The following is a 20,639-nucleotide window of genomic DNA, read 5'->3' on the forward strand; positions in this document are numbered from 1 at the left end:
GCTGAACCACAACGCATTCCTATGTGTGAGCAACGATTAGAAAAGTTATTTTTTACAAAGATGTCATTTACAAACAACAAAAGCTGTAAGGCACAAAAGTGGGACATGTATGAAGTCTACTCGAAAGATGTGTCCTTTAATTACTCCTGCACTTGGCGAGGCCTCTGCTTCCCAGCCTTGTGTTAACTGTGGCCTCTGTTCAGACTCCTGCAGCACATGGAGGAGTCAGCGTCATGGGGTCTACAGATCCAAAACAGGCCGGGCGCGGTGGCTCACGCCTGTAATCCCAGCATTTTGGGAAGCCGAGGCGGGCAGATCACCTGAGGTCGGGAGTTCGAGACCAGCCTGACCAACATGGAGAAACACCATCTCTACTACAAATACAAAATTAGCCGGGCGTGGTGGCGCATGCCTGTAATCCCAGCTACTTGGGAGGCTGAGGCAGGAGAATTGCTTGAACCTGGGAGGCAGTGGTTGCAGTGAGCCGAGATTGCACCACTGCACTCCAGCCTGGGCAACGAGAGCGAAACTACGTGTCAAAAAAAAAAAAAAAAAAATCCAAAACACGCTCTGTTTTCCCATTCGGAGGAGAATTACATCTTTCTGGAATGAGGCCTCCATGTCTGCTGGCGCCACGTCCGTCCTATGTCCCCTCTCTCTGCTCTGCCTCCTTCAAACCCCTGTGAGTGGGTCACCAAGACCCCGTAGGATTGACGGGGAGGTGGAGGTTGCAGTGAGCCGAGATCACACCACTGCACACCAGCCTGGGCGACAGAGTGAGGCTCCGCCTCAAAAAAAAACCCCGAATTCGAATTGTGTCTAAATCTGTCCACTTCACCTCCACCATTTGTGTGCAGGCCACAGCCATCATCTTCTCCCAGCTGGATCACTTCACAGTGCCTACCAGGGCCCCCTGTGTCCACACAGCAGCCAGAGATACCAGGAAGGGCGACTGGGTCATCCCTCCACTCTCAAGTTCCCCAGTGGCATCTCATCTGCACCTGGAGACAGCCAGGTTCCCACGGGTTCCGAGGCTGTCCGGCCACAAGGCACCCAATGCGCTCCTGCCCCAGGGCCTTTGCACTTCCTGTCTACTCTTTCCTCAAATCCCTGCGGTTTGCTCACCCACTCACCTCCTTCAGGTCTTTGTTCAATGTCACCTCCTTAGAGACTGCTGACTGGCTTGTTAAAAACGGTGCATGCCCCCAGCAGCCCCAGCACCCCCCCCGCTGCTGTGCTCACCTCAACAGCGCTTGCCGCCTGGCACACTACATCTCCAGTACTCCCTGCACTAGGCACACCCCAAAGAGAAATGTCTCTGTTTCTGCCCCCTGGTCTACCCCAGGGCTTAGAATCATGCCTGGCAAGTGCTAGGCTGATGGATGTGAACCATATGGTGAATGGTCTCCAGGTAGGTTCTGATTTTCCCTTCGCTCCCCAACCATGGCAGTCTGGGCCGTCTGCCCCAGCCTGGTTGCTTCTTTTTCTGGAGCAACAGAGCATGTGTCTGCCAGCTAGAGTCATCTCTTGGTGTTTGCCTAGAACCTGAACACATCCTCCTATCTACCTTGTATCAGCTCTAGATTACTTATAATACCTAAAACAAAGTAAACACTATGTAAATAGTTATTATACTGTACTTTAAAATTTTAGAATATTTTTTATTGTTTTCCCCCCAAATATTTTCTACCCCTAGGTTAAGGCACCCTGCTTTGGTGGGTTTACGTGATAGGCAGGTCAGCGGCGGGCCAGCACACAGAAACCTCACAGCCTCCTCCTGCACGGTCTTTCCCCTTTGGGTTGAAGATGCCCTGCAGCCTGAATCCCTGAATAGCTGCATGGAGCAGAGCAGCTAAGCCCACACAGCCCTGGAAATTTACACGAAGGAAAAATAAGCTTCTACAGGGCTTGGATTCCTCCAAGAACCACTGCGTTTGCATGTATTTGTTTTAAGAACTTCATCCATCACAATGAACACATCCCTCCCTCCCTAGTCACTATGTTTTCCACATGAACACATGAGGGTCCTTATTTTTTAACAGAGTAGAATAGATGTTAAAAATAAATATCATGAAGGGAAAATTTAGCCTCTATTGATGTTATCTCTTCTGTGACATTTTCCTACTGCATATCAAAATATCCCCAGCCTACATAGCTATAAGGTCATGTTGGCAACACTGTCATTATAAAGGGAAAAAACTGTCCTCTCCCCAGTGATATATTTAGAAATCCAGCATTTCGACTCAGCATTTCCTTAGGTATAAGAATACTCCTACATTTATCTTAAATTACAATCACCGTACATTGTGAAAAGAAGTACTGTTCCAATGTTAATAAAACAGAGCACATGTGAAACAGTAAACTGTACATCACGGTGGCGTTAGAAAACCGTCAGAACAGACTCCGTGAAATAAGCTTTAGCTTTAAGTAAAATCTCCCTGTAAGCTTCAGCAGGCTTCTGCAGCCCATCCCTGTGGCTCAGGCTAATTCAATTGCATGGAGATTCAACTTTAATTCCCCGCACTTGGAATGAATACAGCTCCCTGAGGGATACTTAAAAGCAAATTTAACAAATGACAGAAATCAGAAAATTTCTCCAATTTGTCCAACCAGCTATTTGAAATGTCAATTCTAAACACTGGCATCCCGGAGAGGTACCATTTTTTTCCTAGTCAGAATAATTAATTAGGAGTAAATTGCTGAAAATCAAGCAGACAAAATATCCAGGAGTGTTTGCTTCTTTGATCAATTTCCTTCCTGAAGAGAGACGAGCTCACAGTTTAAAACAAATCGAAATGGTATTCTACTTCCTCAGAGGACTGAAGAAAAGTTAACGACGATGGCTGCACGCATTTTGGATCACAGGCCGTGCCACGTGCAGTGTTTTGGCCACATCTTTTATATGACATAATTATGGATTTCTTTCTATTATTTGCTATCTGAAAGGCAGGCCTGCTGCTGGCCCCAACTTCAGAGACCAGCCCAGAATTGGTGGGAGCCTCGGATGGTGCGGGTTGACTCAGGCCCCCACGGTGGCGTGGCGGAGATTAAAGATGGGGTCTAATCTGGCCCTGTGGACCCGGCTCAGCAGACGATGGAACCCCAGATCTCATCGGGAAGTCTGTCAGCCAAAAACACACACCTCAAAGCGGAGTGCGTGGTGCCTTCAAGCTCCACACCGGGCTGTGTTTGCGGAGCTGGGATGATAAGTGTGCAAGCGAGGAGGGATCCAGGGCCAGGTTGTTTTCTTCTTGTTAAAATTCAGATAAATTTACCACCGTAGCTATTTTCCAGTGTACACTGAGGTGGCCTTTCGCACATCCATACTGTTGTGTAACCAACACAACCACCCAATTCCTGGGCACCTTCGTCACCCCTAAAAGAAGCCACGTGCCCACTAAGCCGTCACACCCCATTTCCTCCAAAGCCCAGGCCTTGGCACACGCACCTGCATTCTGTCTCAATGGCTCTGCCTGTTCTAGACATTTCCAGAGGTGGAGCCGTGCACGTGGCCCTCTGTGCCTGGCCCCCCTCATGTGGCATGCTGTCCTTGAGGCTCATCCACGCTGCAGCTGTGTCTGAGCTCCATTGGGGCCGGATTTAACAGACTCCCTCAAGAGGGGCTTGCTCCAGCCCCACGCTGCTGTGGCGGACTGGGCTGGGGGCCTCCTTGTGTCCTCACCCTCCACCCTGCAACTGTGCGGCCTCTTCCACAGATTCCACATCAGCCATGTGCCTTGCCTGGCAAATGGCACAGGCATGACTGTTCCGCATCCCTCAGGGCTTGCAAAGGTGCCAGCTGCTTCTGCTGTGCCCTCTGCTGGGACTTCTGCCTCCCGGGGATGAGCTGCCCCTCCCTCAGGGTGAAGGAGCTGCATGGAGTGGTCCCATCATCCAGGCCCATGAAAGGCCCTAGCCAAGGTGGCCGAGAGGCTAAGTTGGCCTCTGACCAGATGTCCCTCTGGGTCATGCAGCCCCAGCAGCCCCGGAGGCTCAGACACAGTATGAAATGCTGCTGTAGGCCACAAGACCTTGAGGCGCACCAGGGAAACGACGCGATGGAGCAGATATATTCTCAAACTCATCGGAATGAGTGCAGCGTGCTGTGTACTGTCGGAAAGTTAGAAGCACCACACTGGTCTCTGCTCAGTGGCACCTTTCATCCAGCTGGGAGTTCATGTTCAAGAACTTGAAAATTACATAAGCGAAAATGCTTAGGTATGTTGAAATTAACGGCCAATTATGTGTACAAATACCGATTCAAACAGAACAACAATAAAAAGGCATTTTTGGCTGGGCGCGGTGGCTCACGCCTGTAATCCCAGCACTTTGGGAGGCAGAGATGGGTGGATCATGAGGTCAGGAGATCGAGACCATACTGGCCAACACAGTGAAACCTCTTCTCTACTAAAAATACAAAAATTAGGCCGGGTGCGGTGGCTCATGCCTGTCAACCCAGCACTTTGTGAGGCCGAGATGGGTGTATCATGAGGTCAGGAGATCGAGACCATACTGGCCAACACGGTGAAACCCCGTCTCTACTAAAAATACAAAAAAGTTAGCCGGGCGTGGTGGCAGGTGCCTGTAGTCCCAGCTACACGGGGGCTGAGGCAGGAGAAGGGAGTGAACCTGGGAGGCGGAGCTTGCAGTGAGCCGAGATCGCGCCACTGCACTCCAGCCTGGGCAACAGAGCGAGACTCCATCTCAAAAAAAAAAAGGCATTTTCGAGACAACTGGGAAAACCCATGACTGTATTTGGTGCCATCAAGGAATGGCCATTTATCATGGGTCATGGAACTGTGATTCAGTTTTTTAAAAGATTCCTCATCTTTCAGAGATGTACACTTAAGTATCTCTGCATAAATGTGCACTATGTGGGATTTGCTTCAAAATATTCAGGTAAGGAAATAAGACTGGCTATGGCGGATACGTTAGACTTTCTTTCCTTTCATACATATTTGAAAAAAAATGCAAGTTTTTTTTCTTCTTTTTGAGGTGGGGTCTTGCTCTCTTACTGAAGCTGGAATGCAGTGTACAATCTCGGCTGCCTGCAACTTCCGCCTCCCGGGCTCAAGCAATCTTCCCACCTCAGCCTCCTGAGTAGCTAGGAGCACAGGTGTGCACCACCACGCCCGGCTAATTTTTTTGTATTTTTGGTAGACACGGGGTTTCACCATGTTGCCCAGGCTGGACTTGAACTCCTGAGCTTAAGCAATCTGCCTGCGTCAGCCTCCCAACGTGCTGCGATTACAGGTGTGAGCCAATGCACCCGCCCTTAAAAGTATTTTCTAAAGCTTAAAAAAATATATCACCAAATGAAGGAATGACCAAAGTGAAACGGGATAACCCAGCCTGGGCTGAAGACAGATGGGGGTGCAGGGCTCTGGGGTAGGGAGGACGCACGGGGATACCAGGTCAGGTGTGTCTGAGGCTGCGCAAGGCCACCATTGCTGTCTTCTAGGGGAGGGTCTGCAGCTCTCGCAGGGGTGCCCAGCAGTAGGTCAGAAGCCATGCTGGGACCCAGCTGATGAAGACCCCACCCGCTGGTCCAGGGGTAGCTCTAGTTCCCAGCCATAGCTCTTGACTATAAACTTGGACAAGAAAAGGAATGATGACAAGTGGCTGGTGAAACTAAATTAAAGGCACTCTGCAGGAAGGGAGGAGAAAGCTACAAACCTGCTCAGAAGCTTCCGAACCGGCCCAGGGGCCAGGTGAGAATGGGACTGTAACAGCTGCTGTGCAGGAAAACTGCCCGGTGGGATGAAGCTTAGCAAATGGACAAGTCAGTTAGTACCTGAAAAATGAAGCACGGTGTCAAAAACCGCTTTATTTTCTGCACTCTGCTCAATATTCCATGCCTTCGAGGCTCCATATATACTCAACATGACCAGTGCTATCAACAAATTATGCAGACTAAGTTGCTTTTTCGTAATTATAAATCAATCATGCTCACAGTAAAATATCTGCAACTTAGAAAGGTCTACTATAAGTAAGGTAAGATTTTTTCCATAATTAAATATGCCAAGAAATACCACTGAAGTATATCCTTCCAGAGCATCGATGACATTTTAATTTGCCTGAAGAAACCAAGTAGGTTCTGATGCCTAAGGAGGGGACCCAGGGAGATGCCTCCACCCATTTCCAGCGCAGGAAGAACTTGCAGGCAGGAGCATGGAGCCCCCACCTACTGCGAGAGCAAGCGAGGAGCACGCAGTTCACTTAACACTGTTGGCAGATCTTGGAAACAGCAAGTTTAAGTGACATGATGTTTAACAAATCCATTTTTTTCCTAATCAACATCATAACAAAACAACATTATTCAAGAACCTGATGTACTTTGTTTTGCTTAAAAACGCAGTTTCCAAGAACCTCTCCACAGCATTAAGGACTCACTAAACATTCTCCAAAAGTTGATGCCTTCAGCACAATGTGAAAAGAACAGCCAAACTAAGCCTATACATTCTGACAAAGTTACACACAAAGTTATCATCTTGGCAAGGCTTGGAAGCGTAGCAAATTAAAAATTCTATAATTGGCTGGGCGCGGTGGCTCACGCCCGTAATCCCAACACTTTGGGAGGCCGAGGTGGGCAGATCACCCGAGGTCAGGAGTTGGAGACCAGCCTGACCAACATGGCAAAACCCCGTCTCTACTAAAAATACAAAAATTAGCCAGGCGTGGTGGCGTGTGCCTGTATTCCTAGCTCCTTGGGAGGCTGAGACAGGAGAATTGCTTGAACCTGGGAGACAGAGGTTGTGGTGAGCCGAGATCACACCACTGTACTCCAGCCTGGGTGACAGAGCAAGACTGTCTCAAAATAATAATAATAATAATAAATTCTATAATTTAAGGCCAGGCACGGTGGCTCACGCCTGTAATCTCAGCACTTTGGGAGGCCGAGGTGGGTGGATCACCTGAGGTCGGGAGTTGGAGACCAGCCTGACCAACATGGAGAAACCCCGTCTCTACTAAAAATACGAAATTAGCCGGGCGTGGTGATGCATGCCTGTAACCGCAGCTACTCAGGAGGCTGAGGCAGGAGAATCGCTTGAAGCCAGGAGGCGGAGGTTGCAGTGACCCGAGATCATGTCATTGCACTCCAACTTGGGCAACAAGAGTGAAACTCCATTAAAAAAAAAAAAAATTCTATAATTTAAAAATGAGCCAGTTGCAATGGTGTCCACATGAAGTCCCAGCTACTCAGGAGGCTGAGGCAGGAGGACTGCCTGAATCCAAGAATTTGAGGCTGTAGTGTGCTATGACTGTACCTGTGAATAGCTTCTGCACTCCAGCTGGGCAACCTAGTGAGACCCTGTCTCACCCCCACCTCTTAAAGAAAAATTATGTATATATATATATATACACACATGTATGGAAAAAAACAAATGTCACTGACGAATGGATAAAAATGTGTTCTATCAAGACAGTGGAATATTACACACCCATGAAAAGGAATGGGGCACTGGCACCTGCTATGACATGGATGAACCTTTAGAGCATTGTTAGGCGAAAGAAGCCAGACACAAAAGTCCGCATGTATAACCTCAGGAACATGGAACATCCAGAACAGGCCATTCTGTGGAGATGGAGCACAGAGTGGTGGCTGCCAGGGGGTGGGAGGGGGCCATAGGAAGCAGCTGCTCATGGAGCACAGGGCTTCTGTTCCAGGCGATGGAAACGTCTGGACCTAGATGGAGTGATGCGCGCCCAACATCATGATGGACTTAACGCAGTTGAGTTATGTACTTTAAACCGGTCCGTTTTGTTCTGCATATTTTACAAACATATGGAAGATCTAATCAATAATCAATGAATCTGCTCAGCACTGAGCTCCTTTATGCTCCCCCTGGAGGAACTGATACCTTCCCCTGTGGCCTTTGGTGAAGAACACATTGAATGAGTGAATTCTCAGCAACAACAGGTTCTTTAGATCTTTAACCGCCACTCCTAAACACAGAGTGATGATCTGGGCTTGTGAGCTCTGTCTGGAGAAAGCAAAGCTGTTGTTTTCAGACATTAGCATGAGACAGGCAGAGATAACCTGTCAGAGGTGGATGTTACACTTGGCACTTTTTACGCTGCCATTCTGCCCTCTCTCCCCTCCAGCACGCTCCGGTCTCCTGTCACATCCCCAGGGCAGGCAGCAAATCTGCAGAGCTCTGGCAGCGCAGTGGCCACTTTCCCTGGTCTCCTTCTCTGTGCAAATCACCACAGTCCCAAGGACATCAGCCACGTCACCCTCTACTGTTTTCTCCACAATTGTCCGTGGAGACCCCAACAGACAGGTCTGCAGCTCCTCTGCTTCGCCAGCCCCGTGCCCCCTCCCAGCGCTATTCAGGGCCCTGAGCTGCCCGCAGCCAGCAGGCAGGCGTCAAGCAAGCAGGGACCGGGGCGGGGACCTGAGCAGACACCGTGGACGGAGCAGGTCCAGGCTGAGGGAAGGTCATGGCTGGCGGCACCGCGTGCCACCTGGGACTGCGCCCAGTGCCACCCGGGCAGGCACCAGCCAGGACAATCCACGGGGAAGTGCCATTCCCCAACCTCCGCTGCGCAGGCCGAGCACCTGCAGTTTGGGGCCACTGATCCAGCACCCCTTAAACGTCCTGCATCAGACGAAAGCAGTGAGGGGTGTCCCTGCGAGACCTATTACTTTTCAGCTGCTCCAGGGCAGCAAGGGTCACCGAACAGCATCCTGGTAATGTCTGGATACCTGAATCAGCCCCGCGGGGTGACGGGGTACCCCTTGCAAGAATCTGCAACTGTGTAGGGGCCCATGGTGAGGTCCTGCTCCTCCCACATAGGCCACAGGCCCTCCCCACCCACTGCCTCAGTTCCATCAGTGGGTCACTGCCTCCCCAGGCCTAACACCCATGGGACCCCGAAAAATGTCTGCAGATCTGGTAAGCATCTCTTGGAGGCTCAGCTGTGCCAGGGGCCTCAGCGGGGGAGCAGGATGCCGCCTCAGGGCCTCCCAGCCCTTCCCTGGGGGCCACGGGCTTGTGTACATCACCAGAAGGGAAAGGAAAAGCCAGCGTGAGCCAAGTGCTGAGCGGCTGCAGAGAGGACTGCGGGATCCTCAGCTATTTGGCAAAGTTCCATAAGAAACCCGTTTTGAGCCAATCTTGGAAAGAAGGAATTTCCATGAGCAGAAACGGGGAACCCAGGATGGGCATCACACCCGGCAGCGCGGTGGGCGGGCAGTGGCCTGCCGGGTGGCCTGGGGAGATCACAGGGGCTCCAGCCCACGCTTGGGGGTCAGCCTGTATGGTCTAAACAGCTGGCAACCTTGAGACTCTGCAAGTAGGAGTGTGGCCACAGCAGGTCGGCACGGCGGCCCGCCCATCACCCCGTGCACTGCTCCCGCACTGGCCTCGTCATCAATTCTTCCTCTGCTACAGCTGCGGCCTCACTCCCTCTGGAATCTGCCATCTCAATGAGGCCTCCCTAACACCCCAACTGCACACACCCTGCACTTCCTCCTGAGTCTGTCTGCCCATCCCATCGCCTCGATCATAAGCTCCCTGAGGACAGGAATGGTCTGGTTTGGTTGCTGCTTTCTCTTCAGCATCTAGAAGAGGGCCCAGCACAGAGCAGGTGCTCAAGACATCAACTGTACAAACAACTGAATGACTGCCCAGAAAAAGACAAAAGACAGACTACAACGGCCAGGCACGGGGGCTCACACCTGTAATCCCAGCACGGAAAAAGACTACAGCGACCAGGCATGGGGGCTCACACCTATAATCCCAGCACGGTGGGAGCCCAAGGCAGGACGATGGTTTGAGCCTGGGAATTCAAAACCAGCCTGGGAAATACAGCAAGACCTTGACTCAAAAAAAAAAAAAAAAAAAAGCCAGGTATGGTGGTGCACACCCGTAATCCCAGCTACTTGAGAGGCTGAGGTAGGAGGATTGCTTGAGCCAGGGATGTTGAGGCTGCAGTGGGCTATGATCAGCCACTGCACTCCAGCCTGGGTGACAGAGCGAGATCCTGTCTCAAGAAACAAAAACACCCCCAAAACCAAAAACCAAAGACAGACGGCAAAGACAAGAGATCAGGAAAGGGAGGAACGCAATCTTGGCTCACTGCAACCTCTGCTTCCCGGGCTCAAGCACTTCTGCCTCAGCCTCCCGAGTAGCTGGGATTACAGGTGCCCACCACCATGCCCAGCTAATTGTTTGTATTTTCAGTGGAGATGGGGTTTCACCATGTTGACCAGGCTGGTATTGAACTCCTGACCTCAGGTGATCCACCCACCTCAGCCTCCCAAAGTGCTGGGATTACAGGCATGGGCCACCGTGCCTGGCCAGAGGCTTTCTTAATAAGGGAATAACTTAAAAACTTCTCCACAAAAAGCACAAAGAGAATTCCAACCCTCCGAAGACAGCACTCCTGAAAGCGGCCTATTTTCACCATGAGCAGGGAGCCCGGCTCCCATACCCACAGCCCAAAAGAGAACACGGGCCCAGCCTAGGCTGGTTCCTGAAGGCGACAGGCCCCTGGGCCCCACTGTCTCTGCACCAGAGGGGTTGGGAGCCCCTGTCCTGCCCATGGCCAACCCCCCCCATATGCTCAAAGCAACAGTCCATCCAAAGACTTTGAAAAAAACACACAGCCCCCCAAATCTCTCACAGACTCAGCCAGGCGGCCACTCCATGCAGATGAGATTTTAGATTCCAAATCAGATGGTCTTCTTGGGTGGTTTTATTCAAACATGTGTGTAAATCATGATACAATTTAATTAAAGTGGAACATCTCTCCGAAACACTCTGGGATTAAGTAGACACGTGCGCGTGCAGATCATTCGAGAGTTAAACAGAACAGGAGTTAGGAGTCTTCTGACTTAGCGGTTCTCTAAGTGTGGTCCGGGGAGCTTCAGGGCCAGAGCGGCTCGTGTTTTCCCTGTGCTGACATTTGCTCCGGTGGCTCCGGTGAAACTGCAGGTGCATCTGCACAGTGCAAGGCGGCGATGGCAGGCAGCACCCTCAGACGCTGGACTCACCACCACAGCACGTGCACAGCACGGGGACGAAACCAGCCTACCTTAAAACTCCTGCAGAAAGCAGCAAAAAGCATCAAGTTTATTCCACATTGACTCTTAAGCCTTTTTTTTTTTTTCTTGATATGGAGACTCGCTCTGTTGCCCAGGCTGGAGTACAGTGGCACGATCTCAATTCACTGCAACCTCTGCCTCCCAGGTTGAAGCGATTCTCCTCCCTCAGCCTCCCAAGCAGCTGGGATTACAGGCGCCCACCACCACACCGGGCTAATTTTTGTATTTTTAGTAGAGACGGGGTTTCACCATGTTGGCCAGGCTGGTCTCGAACTCCTGACCTCAGGTGATCCGCCCGCCTCGGCCTCCCAAAGTGCTGGGATTACAGGCGTGAGCCACTGTGCCTGGCCGTGCCTGGTCTCTTAAGCCTTTTGAATGTTCTGTATGAGGAAGTGGGGGGTGCACATACCCACATACCCCTAAGTGTGAGGCTACCCCAAGGAGAGGCACTTGAGTGTGGCCTTTCGAGCTGTGACCTCGAGTAGGGTGCTGGGCAGATGTCTTCTCCAAGCAGACCTAGTGACCTGCACTTCAAAGAAAATGGCTGACGGTGTCTGCTGCAATCGTAAAATTCAAGCTTTAACATAAAAATTATAATCGTGGAAAACATATTCACCACCATGAGCTTCAAGCTTCCAAATACTTAAAAGACTTCTGGTGAGTTCGGCCGGGCGCGGTGGCTCACGCCTGTAATCCCAGCACTTTGGGAGGCCGAGGCGGGCGATCACGAGGTCAGGAGATCGAGACCATCCTGGCTAACACGGTGAAACCCCGTCTCTACTAAAAATACAAAAAATTAGCCGGGAGCGGTGGCGGGCGCCTGTCGTCCCAGCTACTCAGGAGGCTGAGGCAGGAGAATCGCTTGAACCTGAGAGGCGGAGGTTGCAGTGAGCTGAGATTGTGCCACTGCACTCCGGCCTGGCCAAGAGCGAGACTCTGTCTCAAAAAAAAAAAAAAAAAAAAGACTTCTGGTTAGTTCAGCAGTGTTCGTGAATGGGATGTTTTGATGATCTGTGCGATTAAATGTGTCACTGCTGGAAGGCCCGTGTAACTCCGTGAGCTAGTGTGTTCCAAATGCCTGGTGCATGATGGACAAAACACATGGAAGACAGGATCCATTCGGGCTGCAGTTCTACAGCTGCAGATTCTACACTGCACCTGACTTTCAAGAAACTATTGCTTTTTCTGGCTGGATGTGGTGGCTCACGCCTGTAATCTCAGCACTCTGGGAGGCTGAGGTGGGTGGATCACACGAGGAGTTTGAGACCAGCTTGGCCAACATGGTGAAACCCCATCTCTGCTATAAATATAAAATTAGCCGGGTGTGGTGGCTGTAATCCTAGCTACTCGGAGGTTGAGGCAGGAGAATCACTTGAACCCAGGAGGCGGAGGTTGCAGTGAGCCGAGATTGCGCCACTGCACTCCAGCCTGGGCAACAAGAGCCAAAAAACTCGGTCTCAAAAAAAACAAAATGAAACTACTGTTTTTCGAGTTTTGGTGTAGTAGCAACAAATACCCATAATTATCTGAAAAGGCTACGACAATAACCCTCCCTTCCAGCTACATAGCTGCATGAGGCCAGATTTTTTTTTAATACTTCAACCAAAACAACACATCCCTGGCCAGGCACGGTGGCTCGCGTCTTTAATCCCAGCACTTTGGGAGGCCGAGGTGGGCGGATCACGAGGTCAGGAGATCGAGACCATCCCGGCTAACACGGTGAAACCCCGTCTCTACTAAAAATACAAAATAATTAGCCAGGTGTGGTGGCAGACGCCCGTAGTCCCAGCTACTCGGGAGGCTGAGGCAGGAGAATGGCGTGAACCCGGGAGGCGGAGCTTGCAGTGAGCCGAGATAGCGCCACTGCACTCCAGCCTGGGCGACAGAGCAAGACTCCGTCTCAAAAAACAACAGCAACAAAAAACAAAAAAAACCCAACATATCCCTGTCAACAGAATGCAGAAGCCAGCTGATGCTTTCTATTAAGGCAGACCTTAAGGAGATTTAGGAAAAATGTAAAACTACGCCACTCTTCTCATTATATTTTGTTTTAGAAGAAATTATCTTTCATAAAAACATTTATATGAATACATATTTAATATAATGACATTTTGTTGTATCAAATGTTTTTTAAACTCCTGTTTTAATTTGTAATACAACAGATATAACCCACATAAACAAATGGTCTTCGGGGTTCTCAATAACTTAAGAATGTAAAGAGGTCCCGACCAAAAACAGCTGAAGAGCTGCCGTCTGAATGTCCCTTTCCAGGAGTGGATTGTCATCTAGAGTATTTTCTTAAAAACACAGCAGCCCTGCCTGAGGTTTCTTCAGGAATAACGGTAATACTGGCAGAATCAGCGACAAATGGAACTCTATCCACAAGACCACTGCAGAAATTCGGGTCTGGTTTCTATCACACTATAAAGAACAGCTGGCCAGGCATGGTAGCTCACACCTATAATCCCAGCACTTAGGGAAGCGGAGGCAGGAGGGTCACTTGACCCCTGGGGCTTGAGACCAGCCTGGGCAACATAGAGAGACCTCGTCTCCACAACAAAAATTTTTAAAGTAGCCGGATGTAGTGGTGCATGCCTGTGATCCCAGCTACTCGGGAGGCTGAAGTGAGATCGCTTGAGCGCAGGAGGTTGAAACTGCAGTGAACCATGATCATCCCCACTGCACTCCAGCCTGGGCAACAGAGCAAGACCCTGTCTCAAAAAAAAAAAAAAAAAAAAAAAGGCCAGACACGGTGGCTCACGCCTGTAATTCCAGCACTTTGGGAGGCCAAGGCGGGCGGATCATCTCTCAGGTCAGGAGTTCAAGACCATCCTGGCCAACATGGTGAAACCCCGTCTCTACTAAAAATACAAAAATTAACTGGGCGTGGTGTGTGCTTGTAGTAGTCCCAGCTACTCGGGAGGCAGAGGCAGGAGAACTGCTTGAAACCGGGAGGTAGAGGTCGCAGTGAGCCGAGATCTCGCCACTGCACTCCAGCCTGGGGGACAAGAGCAAAACTCCATCTCAAAAAAAAAAGCACACAAAGAAACCTGCCCTGAAGTCGAATGTTCTCCTATCCCCAGGTCTAACCCGGCACTGCACACAAGCCCAGCAAAATCTGGGCACCTGACCGGACCAGACTTCAATGAACTGATGGCTGCAGCGCCAGGGCCTAAAGGGCGAAGATCAATGTCCACGCCAAGGTGACCAACAGAAGCAGAGGGCCGCAGGGCACCCCAAACAGCTGTGAAACATCCCCCTTCAACTGCGTTCCCAGGCCCCTGCCCTAAGAGCAGCCTGTTCTATCGTGATGTAAAAGAGAGGGGTCCCCGTAGGGAGACAGAGAGGAGCTTACAAAGGTCTTTCACCTTCCTACCCAGTTGTCATCATGCTCCATAGAAGCACGTGGAAATGACCTCAGACATCAGGAAGCCGTAGGAGTAGCTTCAGAAAATGCCCCAAGTGTCAGCCCCAGGGGTGGGGGGCTGGAAATCCCCTCAGTGCTCTGTACCCTGCAGAGTCAGCCTCATAGGGTGCAACAGAGGGAACCACACAGAAACAGACTCTGAAACTCATGGTGTGTAAAAACAAAAGCGAAGGGGCCGGGCATAGTAGCTCACGCCTGTAATACCAGCACTTTCGGAGGCCGAGGCAGTCAGATCACCTGAGGTCAGGAGTTTGAGACCAGCCTGGCCAACAGCAAAACCCCGTCTCTACTAAAAATATAAAAATTATCCGGGTGTGGTGTCGAGCGCCCGCAGTCCCAGCTAGTCAGGAGGCTGAGGCAGGAGAATTGCTTGAACCCGGGAGGCAGAGGTTGCAGTGAGCTGAGATCGTGCCACCGCACTCCAGCCTAGGAGACAGAGTGAGACTCCGTCTCAAAACAAAACAAAAGCAAAGACAGGACTCAAGTCAATATTCATTTATTCAAAACAGTGTCCTAAGAAAAACACATTCAACCAATTCTTTAATGAAAACACTGGGAAATCCAAACCCACTAAATTCTGAGCCAATCTTTTCCTTTGATTCCCTAATGAAGTTTGCTCTACTTCAGAGAGGTCCCCTAAAGTCCTGCACGTTTGCATAATTATGGCAAAGGAATGCCAGCTACTCTCCTCATGTCTTCAGCAACCTGTTGCAGTGACAATGCAGCCCACACTCTACTAAGGCGTCCTCCCGGGCCTGGGGTCCAACAACCAGACCATGAGCCACACGAGTCAAGGTTCTAGAACCTGGAGGCACCACCAGGTCTGAATCCAGGATCCAGTACTTACTGCTGCGTGACCTGAACCCCTCTGTGCCCCAGTCTCCTCAATTCCAAAACGGGAGGATGGCAGGACCCACAGAGTCATGACCGCCTAAAGCCCTTTGCAAGCACCTGGCACTCAGCACTCGCCGTGCCCTCGGTAACTGCTGCTGCTGCTGTTACTGAAGTCATGAGAACTCACTCTAACCACTCAAGTCACTACTGGAGCCTCAGACTTCATCTGTGTGACTCTTGGTAACATCTTTTCATCACACCCAAGCCTGGGACCACTCCCTGCCAACACCACCATTCACATATTCATTATCCACAGCACAATTCCACTAACTGTTTTATGAGTCCTGATTTGCCAAACACAGCATTTAAAACGTTCCACTTTTGAAATAAACAAAAGCAGGCTGGCGCAGTGACTCATGTCTGTAATCCCGGCACTTTGGGAGGCCGAGGTGGGAGGATCCCTTGTGCCCAGGAAGTCAAGGCTGCAGTGAGCCGAGATCGTGCCACTCCACTCCAGCCCAGGCAACAGAGTAAGATCCTGTCTCAAAATAAAATATTATAAACAAGCAAACCAAAATAAAATAAACAAAAATGGAGTGAAATAATGGAGACAGCCCCCCGGCCAGGCCTGTAAGACTCAGCGCCGAAGGCCCAGAGCAGACATAGTCAGCACCCACTCCTTGCCCACCTGCTCTAGGCCCCGGGCCCCCAGGCGGCCCTTCTCATGCCACAGTGGCCCCGGCCCAGGCAGTGTTCTCGCCCGGCACACAGCCCGCTCAGAGCCCTCTGAAGGGTGGCAGGCTCATGAGTTCAAAGCCACAGAACCAGCATGAAGTGGGGCCTGCCCCACTGCCTGGCCAGGAGCTGACACTTTAGGGACAGAATAGAAGTGGCTGACATCAGGTAGGAAATGGTGGCTTCTGTCCACTACAGCCGATGTTTAGGGGGCAGCCACAGTTAAATGAAACTTTTACCACGCTCAAGGTGGTTTTGCTTTTCGGAACCAGACCAACCTCTTGCTTGCTCATGCCTGTGGCAGCTGTCCACGCGGCTTCGCCACAGATCCTGCCCACGGTCTGTTCTGAATTAAACACACTATTGAGTTGGAGCACTCATGTGTTTGCTCTGTCTCTCTGGGGCTTTGTTTAGAAAACAAACTTTGACAATATCCAAGCAAACAATGGGACCAAATACCTGCAAAGTCACTTAAAAGAACAAAAGATATCTGTTCCCATTCCGAGGGCATTTTGTAAGAAACACGCTTTCTGATATCATTCATCTGAATCAACGCGTACCCTGTCATCAGCGAGCCCTAAGCCAACAGGCTCACCCTCAGAGCATGTGCCTTCCTCAGAACAAGGTTTGCGCTGAGTCTTCCACATTCTTGTACAAGAACCCTTGTAACCAAGCCCATGAGGCTCCCACACCCCATAGTCTGTGCCAGACGAGACTCCTCAGGGAACCCCAACTGCCATCCCATCTGTACCCTGCTTTATCCAGGCAGCACCAGCACAAACTTACTGAAGCATCATTTTGAGATTCCTACAGGAGAGGCTCACTCCTCAAAGGACTGATGACAGCCCCGCCACCCACTTACACAGCCATTATCGCAACAGCGAGCCGCAGGCACCAACGGCTTCCTATGCACAAGGAAGATTTGCCATGCATTAATTCACTTCACTCCCACAGTGTAATCCCGTTACTAATTATGACAACGACAACAATTATTAACTCTAGTAACTATTATGTAATTAACACAATCACTTATTGATAATAATTGCAATGAATTATAATCAACAATTGCTCATAATAACTAAATTATAATAAAATACAATGCATTATGGTCATATTCTGATGGTTATGATACATAATTTCATATTAGCACATGGGTATTATTTATAAGAATTAACAATGATGGCAGTCACTATTATTATCACCATTTTACAGAGGAGGAGCTGACACAGGGGCAGCAGCAGTGGGCAGGGCCTGGGTGGGAGTCCAGGGCCTCGGTGCCAGAGCCCCTAGAACTGCCCAATACCAGGCTCACAGAACAGGAGAGCCTCAGGGGGAGAGAGCTCACTGCCCCCACCTCACTCGGCCTTGGGGTACAGCCTCCACCCAGCAGGGGCTGAGCACAGGTGGATTTACAAGGAACATCTGTAAGTGGCCCTCAGGAAAGAGACACACGTCAGCACTGACTGCGTCCAGCGGAGCCCTGCGTGTTTTCACCAGGCAGCCTGTCCATCCCTGGCCCCGCTCTCCATCCCCGCGCACCCTCCACCAAATGCTTCCTGCAGCTCTGCTCTCTGCAAGCAACGATGCTGGATGCGGAGACGCAGCAGGAGCAGGTCCAGCCTCTGGCAGTGAGAGAGTGGACCCCCCTCATCCCCACACACCTTGTCAGACCCTGTAAGGAAGCACTCTGAAAAAGAGGGTGTTCTAAGCATATATGTAAGAGAAACAACAACAACACAACTAGCAGCTAACGCGAGCACTTGCTGTACACCAGGCTCTCGCGCGCATTGACCTGTTCAATCTCAGTGACCCTGTGAGAGAAGCACCACTCTTTTTTTTTTCGAGATGGAGTCTCGCTCTGTCGCCCAGGCTGGGGTGCAGATCTCAGCTCACTTCAACCTCCACCTCCAGGGTTTAAGTGACCCTCTTGCCTCAGCCTCCTGAGTAGCTGGGACTACAGGCAACTGCCACCATGCCCAGCTATTTTTTTTGTATTTTTAGTAGAGACGGGGTTTCACCATGTTGGCCAGGCTGGTCTTGAACTCCTGACCTCAAGTGATCCACCTGCCTCAGCCTCCCAAAGTGCTGGGATTACAGACGTGAGCCACTGCGCCTGGCCGAGAAACACCACTCTTATGCCCAAATGAAGAGTTTTGATGACACCAATGTCGGTCACGCAGCTGGTAGATGGAGGATAATCAAGAACTCAGCACAGCCACCCGTGGGCGTGACCCTGTCCCACAGGAGCCCACCCTCTGATCTGTGTGCTGCCATCATCCTTTTACTTTAAAAATTGTTGGATGCTGGGCATGGTGGCTCAGGCCTGTGATCCCAGCACTTTAGGAAGCTGAGGTGGCAGGACTGCTTGAGCCCAGGCGTTTGAGAGCAGCCTGGACAACATAGTGAGACCCTGTCTCTACTAAAAAATAAAAAAGCCAGGTGTGGTGGCACACACCTGTAGTCCCAGCTACTCAAGAGGTGGCAGGATTGCTCGAGCCTGGGAGGTTGAGGCTGCTGTGAGCCGTGATTGCACCACTGCACTCCAGCCTGGGCAACAGAGTGAGACCGTCTACAAAAAAAAAAGTTGGGCCAGGCATGGTGGCTCACGCCTGGAATCCCAGCACTTTGGGAGGCCGAGACGGGCAGATCACAAGGTCAGGAGTTCGAGACCAGCCTGGCCAACACGGTGAAACCCCGTCTCTACTAAAAATAAAAAATTAGCCTGGCACAGTGGTGGGCGCCTGTAATCCCAGCTACTTGGGAGGCTAAGGCAGGAGAATCGCTTGAACCCAGGTGGCAGAGGTTGCAGTGAGCTGAGATCGTGCCACTGCACTCTAGCCTAGGCAACAGAGCAAGACTCCGTCTCAGGAAAAAAAAAAAAAAAAAAAAGTTGGCCAAGAGTAATGGCTGACACGTATAATCTCAGCACTTTGGGAGGCCAAGGCAGGAGAAACACTTGAATTCAGGAAGTTGAGGCTGCAGTTAGCTGTGATTGTGCCACTGCACTCCAGCCTGGGTGACAAAGCAAGACCTTAAAAAACCCAGAACTATTGTAAATATACAAATATACCTCCTCCAAATTAACAGCACTCAGAACTGCTCAAGACATTAAGTGAAAAGGAAAGACAGAAAATCATAAATGTGGCTGATCCCAACTGTCCACCCATGTACAGAAATGTGTGAGCCTGGGCAACATGGTGAAAACCCGTCTCTACAAAAAACACAAAAAATCAGCCAGGGTGGCGGGGTGCACCTGCAGTCCCAGCTACCCGGGAGGCTGAGGTGGGAGGATCTCCTGAGGCCAAGGCTGCAGTGAGCCATGATTGTGTCACTGCACTCCCGCCTGGGTGAGTGAGACCTTGTCTCAAAAAAAAAGAAAAGAAAAGAAAACATATTTCTTGTGAGTAATATTACAGGTGGTTTTTTTTCTTTTTACTTCCACATCTCCTAAACTATTTGAAATGAGCATGTCTTTCTTTTTATCATGATGGAAAGAACAGTTTTTTAAAAAACTAGAATCAAAAAGCAACTCTGCCCAAGGAAAATTCTGCATGGAAACCCCACGGCGGCATGACGGGGAGGGGTCAGGGCGGCTCCTCCGAGAGCAGCTGCTGGCTCCTTATCCTGGTGGCAGCCGCGGCCTTATCTCTGTGATGCAGACAGAGGCTGCCATGGAAGGAGGAGGCTCCTGGCCCCGGGCTGCCCACACAGTGTATACAAGACACAGCCACCCGCACCTGGCAGCCACTGTCGCCAAGTCGCTAGGGATGGGCTGTGGCGCAGGCTCGGGAGCAAGTCTAATATTCACGGGCAACACCAGGAACAGCTCCCTAACAGGCGCTGTAAGTACACCACCACCAACGACCTCACTTTCCACTCTGGACCACTAATGACCATCCACAACGATCCACTGAATGTCTTACACTAGATGCAACGACACAAGAGAAATAAAACGACAACGCGGCCCAGCAATGCTGGGGCCCAGAGGCACAGCTCAGACCAAAGCAGGGTCAGAGAGAAGGGAGCAGGGAAAACAGACCTGGCGCCAGGGACCAGGCAGGCCAGAGGCTTAAGGAAGCCGCGGGAGGCCTGAGGCGAAGGCCGCTCACTGCGCGGCAGAGCACAGAAGAGGAGGGACCTACCCCCAGGCAACTCTGGAAAGCAGCGATCCAACTGCACTGTAACGCCAAGGACAAGAAGAGCCACACACGAGGGCTCCGGTCAGAAAGTCTGTGTCTCGCAGGGGTGCGGGCCGGCAACTCTCCACACTCTGCAGGCACGCTAGGTTTCAACAAATAAGCAAACTCACTGTGGACAGTGAGCGCCAGGGTTCTCAACACCTGCTAAGGTTATAAGCAATGGGGGAGGCGAGAAACCCTGCTGGGGTGGATGTGAATCTGAAACACCGGTATGATCCCATGGTTTTTAACATGAACGCGGGGGATAAGCACACGTAGATGTGTGTACACACGCATGCTAGTGTGGACGCGTGTGTCTCCTGCCTGCATCCAGACCTGTGTTTCTAGCACCATCCTCCAATAAAATAACAGAAGCTCAGGGACGAAACGGGCTGGTGCAGGAAAAATACAA

General features: G+C 50.8%; 1 protein-coding gene across 3 annotated transcripts in view; it reads right to left on the reverse strand.

The window, feature by feature from the left end:
- Window positions 1-20,639, reverse strand: part of AGO2 (argonaute RISC catalytic component 2) — a 115,601-nt gene that overhangs the window by 80,219 nt on the left and 14,743 nt on the right. Inside the window, exon 1 of one of the 3 annotated variants that reach the window (XM_016959913.4) lies at window positions 5,677-5,794. The exons of the other annotated variants lie outside the window; for them this stretch is intronic. The gene's annotated coding sequence lies outside the window, so the exon portion shown is untranslated. Of the gene's footprint in view, window positions 1-5,676; window positions 5,795-20,639 lie in introns of those variants that run through there. 3 annotated transcript variants of the gene reach the window in all.

The sequence above is a fragment of the Pan troglodytes genome, chromosome 7, assembly GCF_028858775.2.
Source record: "Pan troglodytes isolate AG18354 chromosome 7, NHGRI_mPanTro3-v2.0_pri, whole genome shotgun sequence".
NCBI classification, from domain to species: Eukaryota; Metazoa; Chordata; class Mammalia; order Primates; family Hominidae; genus Pan; species Pan troglodytes.